The following is a 16,448-nucleotide window of genomic DNA, read 5'->3' as shown; positions in this document are numbered from 1 at the left end:
ATTACTAACTTGAAATTGCTGTAAATGAGCCCTTTATTGCCTGAGATTTGAAAGCCCACCAACCATAGCATCTCAATGTAGACAGAGCCAACAAGTTTGCAAAAATCTTCTACTGCCTTCCTCCAACAGTGATTTCTCTGGTTCTTCACAGGCTTCCTTAGTCTCAGCAAACTGGTATTCTAACAGGGTTGTTTCAGGCACTTAAGCCTGCAATAAAATTATATTGATTTTAATAATCCCTCAGCAGACCTTTAGAATGGATTCTGTTATTATATCCCACAGTGCAATAGCCCTTGTCCACCTTCAGGTATGAAGCAGCAAGAACTGCATTTTAACAAAACTGCTAATCGGAGCACCAGCACCACTGCAGGGAGGGTCTTTGCATCAGTATAGCAAAGTTTGCCCTCCATACTGCTATAGATCAGTGCCTTAATAAAACCTTTCCTGAGTACATACTGACAATGAGAGGAAGTCTGGAAGAGATTGCTATAATCCGTCAGCTCCAACTCTCCACAGGACAGGCATCCATTCCCCACACTCTCCTTTAAACGCTTTGGCCCTTCCTGTACAAATTAACTGGAACGGTACAACAGCATTTTGCTTGGCAGAAACAGGGTTAACTCTGTGATACACCTTGATCACCAGCAGGTATCAAACTTCGTCAGGAAAGGAGATATCCTCCAAACAGGAAGAGACACAGCACTGCTAAGAATCCCCCATCAAATACAATAGAACATGAAGGTACAGCTCAGTTTTTAGCTCTGGCATCCAATAATGAGCCAGAACCCCAAGGACATTGTCTTACTCAGAGATGTGAAATGCAAATGAACAGTAACATTGACAACTCAAGACCAAGCAGAAAACAAAGGACTTGAAAGCTACCTGGAAAGGTCTTGCATGAACACACGGCTTTTTTCTTTTTTTTTTTTTTTTTTTGTGGGGCAGAAACATATGCATTTATGTGAAGAAGTTAGATGGGCAATTCTACTGATCACTGGAGTCCCTGAGAATGTTTTAGCAGAAAGAAAACCTTGAGATGGTAGCGTACAGAAATCATTTAACAGTGAAAGTCTCCAGGAGCTCAGAAAAACTGATTCAATATAAAACGTTGTGGTGTGTGAAATAGGACGGATGAATTCACTTTCCCAAAACTCAGTCACAGAACTTTCCAAAATACTTTTCTTCTTGAAGATTTATTCTTTAAGGTGAGAAAATCTAAGTTAAATCTTCCTGTCTGCCTCTAGTGTCCTGCCCTAAATTCTCTAAGAAAGCCAGAGTAACCTGTCTAATTCTCCTTCATGTGTTTGTACTCTTTTATAGTAGAACTAAATATCTGAAAAAAATTCAGTATGAATCTTGGTTTATGAAGGCCAAGAATTATTCTCAGTAAGCAGAGAAATATTAGCAAAAAGTCGTGTAGATCGAGACAGAAGTATTTTGGTGATACCTGTTTGATTCGCTCAGCAAGACCCTCAGGGATGCCACACAGATGTTTCACAAGAGTGACCATGCTGCCTGCCCACGTCAGCCCCCACCGTGTCATTGGCAAGGCCAAGCCAGGAGGAGGGACAGCCGCCGTGCTGAGCCTTCAGCCCCAAAATATGATCCAGCCTGACGGGACCAGTGACGATTCCACTCTCCAACCTGGGTGTGCAGCTCAGGCGCAGAGCAGTTTTTCACCAGGGTGCACACCAGCCCTCCCTGTCCCCACTGTGGGAGAAAACCCGGGCACAGAGGGAGCCACAGCACCCTTGGCACCCACTCCACAGTGGTCCATCACAGAGCCACCTACCCACTGTCTAGGCAGAGACCAAGAGAAGAAAGCAAGAGGATGAACAGCAGTCCCATGCTCAGCACAACACCCACACTACTGAAACCTGTGAAGAGGATTTGCAACAGATCTAAAACCAGGCGGTTCTGGATTGGAGGTTTGTCACACAATGAAAAATCAGGTCATGTTTACAAACCTTTCAGAGGAAGTGGGGCCAAATTTCAGTAATCAAATGTTAAGGCTGAATTTAACCTTCTCAATATAGGGTAGAGGGCAACTTGTGGCTTCAGAAAGAAACAGGACAAAACTCATCATGAGACAATACTGCCTGATCTAAGGTGGAGGACATGCAAAAAATGAATGCATTTCACATGATTCTACCCCAGATATGACTGTCTTCCCAGCACCATGGGGAAAAAGATATTTTATTAGAAACTGAGGCCAGGGTCGTTCAAATTTGGCCTGTGTTATCTGAAATGTGAAGAATATAAAAACTTACAGGAAAACTCAGGAGACCTACGACTAATAAAAAATACAGTCAAAGTTTTTGTGAACCCAAAGACAGGAGTGTATGAGGAAAAATAGCTTCAAAGCCAGGGGAAGGGTAATTGTTTGCTGTTAAACCGGTAGAAAATCTAGTGGAAGCAGTGGCTGGGGGAAAGATGTCAAAGAGTAGTGAACTAATAAACATGTGGAAAAGAAATCCTGAGAGCCCTTCCTGGACTGCAAGCACTCTCCTCTTTTTTCCCCAGCAGCTGGCACATTTCCTGTATTCTTTCCTTGTGTGCATTGTGCAGTCTCATCTCTCAGGGGTTTTTTTCTTAGCTAGACTGCTCAGAGTTAAATTGGGAGGTTCAAATAAAATGTCTCTTTGTCGAATGTTGGAGGGAGAAAAGAAAACAGAAAGTGGTTTTATTGCACAGCAGACAATTCAGCAGGGTAAAGCACCTGGTATTGGCACATCTAATAGCTGTCTTGCATATGTCCTAGTGCAAACATAGGCATACTTCTTTATTCCATCAAGAGATTTCTTGACGTTTTTGTCTCTCTGTCTCCCTCCTTCTTCCCATCCAAAGAGACGGAATTCCTTTGTTGACACACAGGTCCTAGTCTGAAAGCCAGACACCTTCAGATGCCCACTCATATCCCTACAACTGGCTACCTGTTTTCCACTAATATCCTCCTTCCCACAACAGGAGGACTGAGTTGTGAGCTGCTGAAACTCTCACAGCTCAAGTAGTCTTTGTCTAGTTTGCACTTGAAGCCTACCACTTGCTGCTAGTATCCAAAGAAAGTTGGCTGACCAGACAAGTCAGATACGTGAAGAACTTTGGGCTGAATGCCTCATCCCAAAACCAATTACCAGAAGTGTCTGACTGATGCCACATGATGAATTGCTCTCTCCTGGCTGCACTGACGATGGAGGGAGCCTAGACACTTGGCTGAAGTGCTCTGAACCTCTTTAAGCCAGACACTTACCTGCCTTATACTGCAAGGGCAAAGTCAGGCTCTGAGCAGGGCAGCCTGCATCTAGCCCATTCAGCCCAGAAGTCTCCAAAAACTATGTGTGTTCCTAGTTCTCCCTTAGGATCTGATACTCAGAAAAACATCGCACTACGCAAACAATACATCTGAGCAATTCCATGTGCTCTGCCCACAGAACGTGCCTAAAAGTCCCTTGAGAACTGCATGAGGAAAAGCATACACCGTTTAGCAGATACATCACTACACACAAATGTATTTCATTCCTTTCCCAATAAGGCCTTTTGAATTTGTTAAAAAGTATTATTTTCAGAGAAAATGAAAGGAGCCCCTGGCATCAGGAGTCCTTGGAGACTGAGCTATGCACTGGCTAAAGGCTCTGCTGATCACAGTTGGAAGGACAGCCTGACTTTATCAGGAGGATCAAGGAGAAGAAGAGATGGAATATGGGAAAGGTTGGAGGAAGATAAAAAGGAGGAATTTATCCATCAAGGTCAGCTAATTGGAGAGAAGATTCTGCATTGGGGTGGCTGGAAGCAGTATTAATCCAAGCCAAAATTTTACCCTTTGGAAACTTGTGCGTTCCTCCTGTAAGGCTTTTACATTGCCATAAAAAAGAAGGGTCTATTTTGGTACTGAATCATTCTGGGGCAGGTTTTTCTCTCCATATGTTTGCATAAATCTACAGAGGGCAATGGAGTTACACCACTGCATGTTGGTGTTAGATCAGAGGCAAGCTCAGTATCTCTCACCTTGTCTGACAGACTCTTTGACCCATTTCACTCTTTTTTACTCTGTCAGCGTTCCAAGGTCAAAGACCATGGCCAAATCTAAAGCAGATCGTAACTAAGATGCTGTATTTTAAAGACATAGGCTCTCTTTTTTAATAATGCATTATTTAAAATACACTTTCCTTTGTGTTAGCCTTATTACTACGTCCAAATGATCTTGACTTGGGCTAGGGGGCACACATGTTTCCGGGAGGAGGGATCCCATTTCCTTCACACCAGTTTCCGTGGCATCATCATCATCATCATCCGCTTATTTCTGCCCTTGATCACATCCTCTGAAAAGCTGGCAGATGTGAAACCTGAGCTACCCGTGGGCCTCCACACATCCCATAGCAGTAGGTATCCAAAATGGTTCAGATCATCTCTAATTTCTCTGTGGATCATGTCTCCTTCAGAAAAAGGGTGGGGAGCAGATGTGCAAAACAGAGAGACAGAGAGACTATGACAATCATATTTCTCTTTCACAGAAGGGAGGGGTGAGTGTGTGTATTGGGCTGGGGAGGGAGAAAGAGAGATTATATGCAGAAGAATGGCAGAAATTTAAAACACAGGTCAGATTGGATACGTTAACTGTGTGCAAAAGTTTCCTAGTGAGAATATTTCCTTTTGGATGATTTAACAAATGTAAGCTGGATCAAGTCTCCATTATGCAAGAAATATGTTAGGTTTCTTCTCTAGCTATGCACAAATGGCTGGGAAAAGCTGGATATAGTCCCATCCTATAAACTGGAATCAGAAATAAATTGAAAGATTTATAAATTGGAGGTGCAATTCTTCAGCTACATTGGTTTAAAGATGGTGAAATGAATGACTAAAGCATTCACTCACAGTGTTTTATGAAGCAGATCTAATGTGCAGGTTTTGTGACCTGCAGTGACTTTAACTTCTCAGTAAATCAAAAAGCTTAACAAATATTAAGATGGCAAAGATTACCTGTGTGTGCCAGATTTTATCTTTTATCCGTTATCATTTAGGAAATGAAAAGCTTGAGTCGGAAATCAGACAGCCAGTCACATGACTCGGGCGGTCTGGCAGCCCCACAAGACAAGAACCTGCAGGAGACACAGAAACTACACATTCACTGATTAGTTTTTAGTCCTTAAGAAATGGCTCTTTTTATTGTTATTATTATTAGCAACCAATGAACTTTAGAATCAGAGCAATTCCTTTTTAAATTCCACTGTGATGAAAATTCATTATCACAAGCTAGAGGAAGCAGCTGGGTGTATAGCTCAGCTCATGGCCAGGCTTAGGGGCACCTCCGTACACATGTGAGCTTCAGACATGTTGAGATTTAGGGTACAGCACACCAGCACCCATTTGACAACACAGAGGCCAAAGAATTCTCCTTTTTCAGCCTTGGCCCAGAGCAGCAGGAAACTGGTTGCCAGGTGGGATCTTGGCTAAGCCACAGGTTAGAGATCCACAGCGCGTGGGGAGACCTGCCGCGATTCAAGTAGAGCATGCCCTTGATTTGGTAAGACTGTCTCGCAGTTCCTTCCTGAAAGCGCGGGAAGTAGCTGCCCCAGCAGAGGTGCCAGCTTTTCATGTCTATAGCCCTCCAAATATGCCACGGACCTTCAGGGTGAAACAAAGATCTATATGCTACCCCAGCTCCTACCATTATCTAAACCGAGGGCTGAGGGAGTCAGCGTGAGATTAGTAGAGTTGGTAGAGAGCAAGTAGAGAGTTAGAGTAGAGAGTAAGTAGAGTTGGGCTTTTTCAAAACATTTTTGAAACATTTGCGATTTATTAAATTAATCAGGTCTACTGGTGGGGTACTGAGGTGAAGTGGATAAAGCCTGCTTCAAGGCCATAGAATAATGTAGAGACCAAATCGCAACAACAATTTGAGCCTTTCTAAGGTCCAGCCACAAACCCAAACAAAATAACACCATCAGCTCAATTAGCTTGTCACACACACATGCAATTTTTCTTCCTTTTCCATACAGAAATGAAGATAATCCCAAAGGTTAAACAACCTCCATAACAAAATCAGACCTGTAACAAACACATCAACTATGGGTGAACATGGGCTCTAGGTTTGCATAAGTTGTCTTTGCTCCAAGAAGGTCTCCCCCTCCTCTCACTCCTGCAGCTCCTTGTCCCAACTACCAAAAACGTTTATGGCCATCCTTTCCTCTTCCATCTCACAGCTTCAATATATGCTGAATATATATTGAAGTGCAAGGAGAAAGAGAATGGAAAGAGTTTCATAGAATGGAGGTTCCACTTATTCCTCAGAATGTAAGATCTCAATTTAAAAATGGCATCAGTTTTCTTCAATTCTGAAGCGACGTGATAGCTGTTTAATAGCAGGGAGATGTTGATTTAAAGCACAGAAAGTAACAACCCATTTCTCCTTTCAGCTGATACAAAAAAAGAGTAAGAAAGATAAGAAAAACATTCCGTGTTGAAAAATGAAACTGGGTTTACACTGTCCCTCTGTCACAGCCTGAAAAGGACCATCTGTCAGAAGCTGACAAAGTCAAGTGCACCATTGCCATCACTTCTCCTTGATGTACACTGGTCAGAAAATAGAAATAACGCCAAGCAACCCTGCAGCTGGGGTAAGTCAGCTTCATGCCAACAGCACAAGCAGTTCATCGTCAAGCAATATTTGGCCCAAAGTGTAATGCAAAAATAATACTACACCCAAAATAAATTACCAAGCGGTTTCCAGGTAAATCAACAGAGAAGCTTATATATTAACTAATAAAGGCCAGCAATTAACAACAACAGAACTTTTCAAGTAGGAAGAGAATCAAACTTCAAAGAAAGAAACTGTGGGACCATATATGTTAAGTAAAGAGTTTTGCTATATGTCTGAATATATATTAGTCCTCTGTTCCACCAGATCCATGGTAACACTACAGTGGAAACTCAGCATTGATGACTAATATTTGTCCTGAAAGTCAGGCCACCTCCTGTGGAAAAGATGGAAATGCAAGTCACCAGGACTGTGCAGACAGACATCTGTAGTATAAAATCCTTTCATATTGTATTATATAATAGATATATTTGATATAATTAATTTATGGAATCCTTGCATCTACCTTCTAGTTTTAAACTTCTGGATTTAACATCAAAAGAAGTTGTGAGCTAATGTTCCTGTATTGCAGTGTGGACAGAGCAAACTCTGTCCACAACTGCAAAGGGCTAAAAGGTAACTGTACAATCTGCTCTGAGCAAGGGGTGCTGTGCATCTCTTTTCTGCCAAAAGCAGATTGCGACTCAGCAAGTCAGTTCTCTACCCTGCTCTCCCTGACTTTGGGAAGTTATTTCACTGCTTCTCACGGCATTCAGTCACCCCTGCCACACGCCCAGCCTGACACCTCTGGCCAATGGAAGGTGTATGGGGATGAGGGCAGCTTGCTTTCTATGTCCTACCCACTTCTGCCTCACCTTGATTGCTGTGGGGTAAACCCTTGCTCTTCACACCAAAAACATGGCATCTGCATCAAACTGAGTGTGACCAAAGGAATTAACGGACACCTGTCTTACTTCACTTGCCAGCCCTGGACTCCAAAGGAAAGGTACTGATAACGAAAGGTTAAAAAAAAAAAAGACAAAAACAAGCAAACAAACAAACAAAACCAAAAAACAAACAAACAAACAAACAAACAAACAATCCTACAGCACACAGCCTCAGCACCACTGCCTGCCCACCTTACTCCAAGGCCTCAAATTACATGTAAAGACAGACTTGCTATTAAGACACTAGTGTTAGTTTGTGGACAGAGCAGGATGGGGTGAAATCCTCTGTTTTGCCAGAGGGTGGGACAGTATTCCTTAAAGAAGCACAGCTGTTTGCATTAGTACACATATCTGAGCCCTTATTTTCACAATCATTGTTTAAACTCGTCTAAGAAAGGACACCACCATATTGCTCTCTGCTCCCACCCATTACCAGAATCGGTTTAAAATGGTGTTTACTCACCTGCTGCTGACCTTGTAGAAGCTCATGAATGAAGCGTTACTGATCAGAATCAGAAGCTGTGGCACAAAAGCAGAGAACCTGCAGAAACAGAGGAAAAGAAGAAACTATGTTAACGGATACAAGTAGGAAGCTTCCATCTTTTACGTGGGCAAGTCTAAGTAAAGAGCATGGCATGTCCATGAAGACTTTTACACAAACTACATGCAGGGGCGCTGCGTTCTCGCTAGCTGCAGGGTGAGTCACTTTAATTATGAAAGTTCTGCTATTAAATGGGCTTTAATAACTAAATGCATTGCTATTTCTTCAGCTCTTATTACGAGTTAATTTACCTATTCATTTTTCTGTTCTTTGAGTTCTTAATAAAATGAATAGCTGGCATCTCCTAGGCCTGCTCCCTTTCGTATTCTTGCCAATAGAATAACATCACAGCATTTTGCAGTAATGCTGTTTGGGCCGTTAGAGAAAGAAAATGTCAAGTACCTTTTATATGCAATTCTAATATTTGTTTTACTCTCCATTGTTTCTAATATCCCCTGAGAACCTTGAAAGTAACATTATTTCCTTAACAAGTTTGGCCTTTCTTCCTTCTATGTAGCAAATCATTTTCTTGGGACCTTATTCATTGCTGTTATAGAATACAAGCAACTGCCACAAAATATTGCTGCTCATATATGTCTGGGCTAGCAAAAAGAAGCTAGAAATAAATAAGCATATATCTTGTTTTCTTCCTAATTTGTTGACACTCTGCAAAGGAGAACAATGCAGAACATTTCCCCAGATCCTGAGTTGTTTCCATCTCAGTTAAACTTCTATTACACTCAAGCAATTCCTTAACACTTTGATCCTCCAGCTATAAAAATGGGCCTGTGATCATAATCCTGTCCCACCTTGTTGTTATTTAAAATAAGAGGAGCAATAGCATTTGTTGGAAAGTCTTATGGAAACCTCTTTAAATTTTGAGAAAGGTAGGTCCCAGCAGACAAACTCACGCATGGGAGCCCAACATGCAAGATGGAAACCGGATCATACTACAGTGGCATAATTTAAGCTGATCAAGTGGATCAAGTTAAGCAAACTCCCAGCTTTCATTTTCTAGGTTGCAAAGCTCAGTGCTTTTGCTTCATTTTCTTCAGCAGCTTTTTGTTGTTGCCAATTTGTTTGTTTCCCGAACATAAAGATTTTCACTTGGAAATATCTTTGTAGTTACCAAATGTCTTTTAGTTGTTCAGTGCCAGGGATTACATTCCTTAGAGTGGAACAAGACACATTAAAGTCCTTAATCAAAGCCCCTTACTACATGGCATGTGGGGTTTAAAATCTTTCCATGGGGCTGCATGGGCTTAAACTCTAGTCATTAGGTCCATGGAATACCATAGAGCTGTGTATCACAGGGACCTGCCTTCCAGCGTACCAGCCTTTCCCTTCCCTGTAAACCTATTTGCAAAGCATTGAGAGGACTTGAATCCCCTGGGTTCCCTCTTACCTATTCCTTTCTTTGCCTTCTAGCCTGCCAAAGAGAAACTGTTTCCAGGTTTTCTCCTCTGCAATGTAAATGGCAAAATAGCAAAGGTAGTTAAACATAGGACAATATTTTGTTAGCACATAGTAATTTTTAGGACTTGCGTATATTTAAGAGCCACAGAGACTGGAAGCTCCCAGCTCTTCCTTCCTTCAAGGTTGTGGCCGGAGGGGGAAGGGGAGGAAGGAGGCTGAGCTGAAGTGTTTATGGGAGGTAACACATGTAATTGAATCTCACTAGCATGCACACAAACCATCCAGGATTCTACTTGCAGAGGCAGAGGGACAACAAAGAACAGAACACCCTGTTCACGTTTCACAGACCTTATTGGTTTGCTTCGAATGCTGCTTTCTAAAGAAACGACACGGCATAAGTAACTCATCCGACAGGCCAAAGGAGTCACAATGGCTACTTAATTATGAAACTCTTCTAGGCACTTATATATTAATTCATGGTCTAATGTGGTGTCAAGCTGAGGCGAATAAAGGTTAACATATTCTATTAGTCCCAATTGTCACAAGAATTTCATCGAACAATATGGTTCATTAAATGCTGAATCTAATAATTATGTTCACCATAATAGAAATTATTCATATGAACATGATCTGAATAGTTGTGATTTATTAATTTAGACATAAATTTAATTAGCAATTGATTTCAATTGAGTCTTACTCTGAACAATAAGTTGTGTTGTAAGCCACGTAGTGGAAGCAATATCCAAAATGAAATATGGACCTCTGAGGCAGGATGCTTGTCAGTATCCTCGATTCCTAACCCTGCTTACCACCGTATAAGAACAGCACTCCCGTCCAGCACAGAATTCTATTTCCTCCCCCCAAAAAAAGACAGGAAAACCTGTCTCCCACCGAATTCCAATTAAAGATCTCTTTTAGAAAGTATTGCTGAGCTGAAGTTAAGCGGGCTCTCCCAGAACAGAGAGCCCCATGGAACAGCTCAGCCACCGTGAATGTAAGAAGCCCATGTTGAGGAGCTGCAGTAAAACACATCACAAGATACCAAGGTGAACAACACTGCTCTTAGCCACAAAACGCCAGCGTCAAACTCATCCTCCTGAGGTTCCCCTTCACCTGCAGGTATCCCTGCTGCTGCCAGTGGCATGTCCCACTCCCCACAGTCATGCCCATGCTTCCCTACAGAGCTGTACTGGTCCGGGAGCACCCCGCACCGCACCACCCTTTGCTGTTACAGCAGGGCCACTTAAATTCTTCATGCCTCCGTCTTCCCCCTCTATAAAACAGGGATAAAACTGCAGTCTTGGCAGAGATCTGAGACCCTTAATTCACTAATGTCTATAAACCCCTCTGAGGTTCTTATTCAGAAGGCACTGTAAAAATGCAAAGTATTATCACTGATTCAAACTGACCTTCCCCTTGAAATATCACCATTTGAGCTATAATTCCAAATACTGACTCTAACCAAGTGCTACGCTGTGGGATTAACCACATTAATGCTTAAAGCTGTTGCTCTTTTTTTTCCCCCCAGTGTTCACAAGCTAATGCTTGTAGGGGACTAATCTTGGACAATTCCTTAATGATACAGGTTTTCAGATGAAAATTACTGCTACATTTTCCTGACTTCTAACAGATTTTAGTCTCACATGTACAATGTTGGAATGTTATTTAATTATAAATATAACATTTTCTGGATAGTCCTTCCTAGTTTGAGTGTATTTATCTGTTGTCTGCACACAAACTGTAAATCATTGTATTAAGAGTGATTACACACCCACTGACACAGAAAATTCATGATCGGGTTGTGAGACGTAAGAGGTTTACCAGATTGAATGTGGCATGGCCACATATTCTACAGAATTTATTATTATTTCTAATCAACCCTCCTCCCCTAAGCCAAGATCCCTTAACTATAGGACTCTCGCTATACTTAAGAAGGACATTTCAAATGGATGTATTTTTAAAATACACTTACATAGCTACACACAGGAATGCTGCGGTCACATTTTCAAACACAAGGTTATAGGTAGATAGTTTGGTTTTCATCATTAGGCCAAATCTAGCTTCACTTGTACAGGGCTAGGATCTGGTCTGAGTGTATGTTGGATGTTTTACATCAGCAAAACACCCCAAATCACAGGATGAAAAGCAAAAGTGGTGTCAAACCTACTTTTTCAATGTGTTGATCTGCCATAGGGCTCTGTCCAGGCAGTGCTCCGGCCACAGTCATTCGCGCTGGCTCCAGTGAGGGGCCTCAAGCTCACGCAATTTAACAGTGCTCCTCACCCCTGCAATGCCAGGCTGCTGTGATTTCATTAGGTACCCAGAAATTAGCACAGGGGAGTCATTATTGTTATTATTATTATTATTAAAGGAATAAATAGTCTTGAATCCTGTTTACCTGTGAATCTTGATAAATAAACAGACTAGACATCTGTGGTAAAGGACATAATGCTGATTTTAGCAATGGCAAACATGGCCAAGGCAGAAGGAGCTCCCTAGCCCCGTCCTCGCAGAAGCCAGGATGCCATGACAGAAATGTAATTGTTAAAAGCAGGCATACCGGTGCCATTATGTTAATTCTAGTATAGAAAAGGTCACTCCTGGGGACGGGACAGGCCCAGCCAACCACACTCCCTCCCTGGGATGGGGAGCCATGTGGAGGGCAGGTCTATGTCCATCCCTATGTCCTGGTGAACTCGTGGTATGAGATGCTGTTCCGGCCACCAGCCTGTTTGGCTGCTGTGAGTGATCAACGACTGACTGTTCCTAAGGGTCCTCAGGGGTCCCTGCGTGCACAGCAGCCCTGCTGTGTGCAGCTCAGTGCAAAGCCATCCTACCTGAGACATGATTCAACATTTAGAGAAAAAAAGGCAAACTGGCCCCTGCACCACCAGCAGTAAGGTAATCTCTACAGTGCACTGCATTGTGCTTTGGGGCATGCTGTCAGGGGGCTTCAGAAATACCTCATGAAGCAGAATTTTCTCTCATGAGAAATAACTGTAAGAGGCTCTTTTTTTCACTCACCTATTAAGCTCACTGGTTTTAGAGTGCCCAGAAACTTGGCGTTTCAAGGAATATCCAAAGGACAAAGACATCTACATATTTTGTCCCAGAATCCCAGACTACAAAAGTCTGACAAAGGGACAGACAGAAGATGAGTGAGATTAACAGGCCAAGTAGGTCAGGACCAGTGTGATTCTCAGGCCAGTACAACACAGCACATTGAGAAAGCTTCCAAGAAGCGTAAACAGGAATGGATGTTTGAGACAATGAATGCCCTAATTGGATGCCCATTCTCACTGCTTCCCTCAATTAAGGAGAATCATGGATAATTCTGCCAAGATATTGATGGACAATGTAAGCATTGGCTTGAAAACTTTTGCAATTTAATGAAGCAAACCCTACCCAGTTATGAATTACAAGCGATCCAAAAATAAATCCAGCAGAAAACAGTCCAGTGACAGTTAAGTCAAAAAGTTACAAAATAATTAATCACTGAATCTTAATAACTTCTTATCAGAGATACTACAACGCAGAGCTTTTGAATTCGTGTGTTGGCTTCATCAAGTTTTCTCAAACCTTGGAAGACTGGTTATGTTCCAGAAGACAGAATAACAGCTGCATTATCCCTTTAAATTAAGAAAAAGGGGAGCCAACATTTACTCAAATTGGAGAGGGGTCATTCCGCTGACAGTCTCACAAAATGGCTTACAACACAAATACTGAGCCAACTGTAACCACATCTCAGCCCTGAAGTGACAGCTTCTGGACAGACCGATCGATATACAGTGACTAGTACATACACTTCATGAAACAATGGCTGAAGGCCTATTGGAAGAACAGTATGAGATTAACATGGAAATGACACGTTGTAGATGTTTCAGTCTCTTCATCAATCAGTTTGGTGTCCTGCTATGCCATTACAATGTAAATGAGAACTTAGTGGCCACTTGAGTTTTATCAATGGCTTTGAGTCCAGATTTACTCACTGTCCAAGCTGTTAATCTGGAGCTGGTTCTTTCACAGCTGCACTGGAACAGCTGGAGAAAGTTCTGGGATGTCCTGAGCTTTTAGAGCCACTCAAGAACACCATCCCTGCGGGGAGAAGGCTCCAGAAACTCCTCTACACTTCATCTACCCTTTGAGGGACATCGTTACAAAAATCAGCCCAGGCCTTGGCATTGCCTACAAATCCCATCTTCCTCTTGCAGCAGGAAGTCTACAATGGCAATGCGAGCACAATACCAGGGTTTGGTACAACCAATTTCTTTAGTGCCAAGACAAAGCTCAGGAACAAAGTAGATATAGGCCATATGTCTAGTGGAAGAACTTCAATGTGGTATAGTTATCTGTGCCATCTGATCATCATGATGCACTGGCTGTCAGCAGAATCAGGAGTGCATTGAGGGATGTTCTTCCACTGGCATTACTCAGTATTTCACATTCTAAGACCAAATTAAAAGGAAAAAAACCCTTAAAGTACAAATTCTCATGTTGAGAGGAACTCAAACACGTGGATAAGAGGGAGGAGAATTTAGAGACCTTTTAGAGTCAAAAGTGACAGCACTCTCTTACTCAAAAATCTGTTGCTCTGATTTCATTGCAGACCAGGCAGTATTTTGCTGTTCCCAATGCAGAGTGGTTTTATGCTAGTTGAGAGCAGTCAAACCCCTTGCTTCATAAAAGAGATGGGAAAATTGGCTCAGCAGCATCATTTAAACTTGCCCTCAAATGTTTGCAGACAGACCCTGAAAAAACCACATGACCTTGTATAATAGTCCCATTCCTCTGGCTTCTCTGCATAAAAACACAGGCTCACACAGATTTAACAGTATTATATTAAACACATTTTTGCAAAGGTTCAGTCTATCACAACCTTTCACTTCTGAAACTTGGTGCACAGCACATCACTGTGAGGTCAAAATGGCAAGAGGCAGAACAGAGGGTTTGAGTTTTCCAACAATCAACAGTAATACTTCAACACCTGGTACTCTCACTTGCACTGTTGTTTTGTCTGATGTGCGCATAGGAACATTAAAAAAATACTGGAAATTCATGACTGCCCTGGCTCCTGGGAAGCCTGACAAATCAGCAATGATAGGATTGCAGACTGCTGACAGCAGCAATGAGAGATGTATTTTATTGAGTACATCAGGGTGATCAGACTCGTACAGTTAGAAGAACTGACCAGAAAAGTGGAAAGAGGACACAATCAGCGACCTAGGGACTCTTGCTTAAACAAGAACATTCAGAGAGCTCCAATTAACAAGCAAACTAAAGGGGGGTGGGCAAGAGAGAGTCTTCAAGGTGGGGCATCAGTTTGGTGCACCAGCAGGCCTGGCCAGCAGCACAGCAGTCAGAATGAATCGGAGAAGACAAAGCTGGAGGACTCCCCAGGAACCACAGTTCAGGCAGCTGGTACAAGGTCTAGGTCTATCTTTGCCCTGGGTGATGGAAAGATGGAGATATTGCACCAAGAGCGCCAGTGCTGCAGCAGGCACAGACTGTGTAGTCTGTAAACAAAGAGCAGGACAAAACAAGATGAGCTACCTCACAAAAGACGCCATGAGGTGTCAAAAAAAAAAAAAAAAAAGACGGGCTTGTACCTTTGCTGACATTTACCTCGATGCAAGCATTTTGAAATGAAGGGCTATATTATTAATGTTTGAACTTTGCTAATATGAAAGACTTAAAATGTATATTATTGCTTAGTATAGCTACATACTTAGGACAGACCTGAACACCATCAAGCATTTTATATCATAAAAAAATGTGGCTATTGGGCTGTATGATTTAAAAAACTTGAAAGTGCTCAGAAACTAAACCACTTCTGGCAGTCATTTCACCCATATTTTCCTCTGCTTGCCAGCACACTCAGGTGTTCATGAATTAGGAGGAGTGAAGTGTTGCAAATTTGGCTAGCAGTTCATGCAAAGTATTTCTTCCTGTACACAGTGCATTCAGCTGGCCTAGTAACTTTCCATACCCCATTGCTCATAGTGCATAAGGGTCTCCTAAAGTAGATGATGTCATTACCGTCCCAGATTGGATGATGTCGAACCCCACAAGACCAAATTCAGTCAAGTTCTTAAGGCCGTGTCTAAACTAAGTACATGAATAGCCCCCTGAGCCAAAGACTCATTTATTAGACAAATCACTAATAGGCTAAAAGATGTGCATAAAGGCTCTTAAAAGCCTTTAAGATGGCTATGCAATGATACCTGAAGAAAATGTTAATGCAAATTTACAAATGTACATCAAGATCCTTCAATTTGTTTATATAAAAGGTTTGCAAGCAACTGTGTGTACGTATTTGTGCGCGCACATAGACAGAGTCACCATCGTGATTGTTTTAAAAAAAAAAAAAAAAAGAAAAAATGTTCTGGTAAATATTTCCAGAAAATAAAAATTATTACACCTAACAAAGGATATATTCACATTTTTAGTTCAAATGAATACTCTCTATTCTTCCCTTGCCTAGCTCTGATGCTGAGTGTCCTTATCATATGAGCACAGAAATGTTCTTGCTACCCAACATTGCTTTAAATTGCTAGGTTTGGGGGTTTTTTTGTTGGTTTGGTTTTGGTTTTTTAAGTCTCTTACAGATTTTACAAGGCTGCATACACTTAGCAGGGCTCCATTTTCACGTGTATCTCTTCCATAAAAGCTGCTCACTTATTTTAAATATAGCTACAAGCCAAGAGAAAATTATTACAAAGAGCACTATCATTAATTTAGTACTATCAGGACAATGTTTATATGAGTTTATACTACAGAGGAGCTCATATTTGAATAACACATGCACATTGTCCTCAGACAAGAAAAAAAAAAAGTCCAACCAACCATGTAAGCCAAGTCACGAAATTTAATTAGGAAGATAAGAGTTGGGGTTGGTTTTTTTTTTTTAGGTTACGGAAAAAGATAATTTTAGGCAGAGAATTAGCATCTTCTAATAATCTTAGACAAAAAT

Source organism: Calonectris borealis, chromosome 3 (genome assembly GCF_964195595.1).
Source record: "Calonectris borealis chromosome 3, bCalBor7.hap1.2, whole genome shotgun sequence".
Taxonomy (NCBI): domain Eukaryota; kingdom Metazoa; phylum Chordata; class Aves; order Procellariiformes; family Procellariidae; genus Calonectris; species Calonectris borealis.
Note: the sequence above shows the minus strand (reverse complement) of the source record.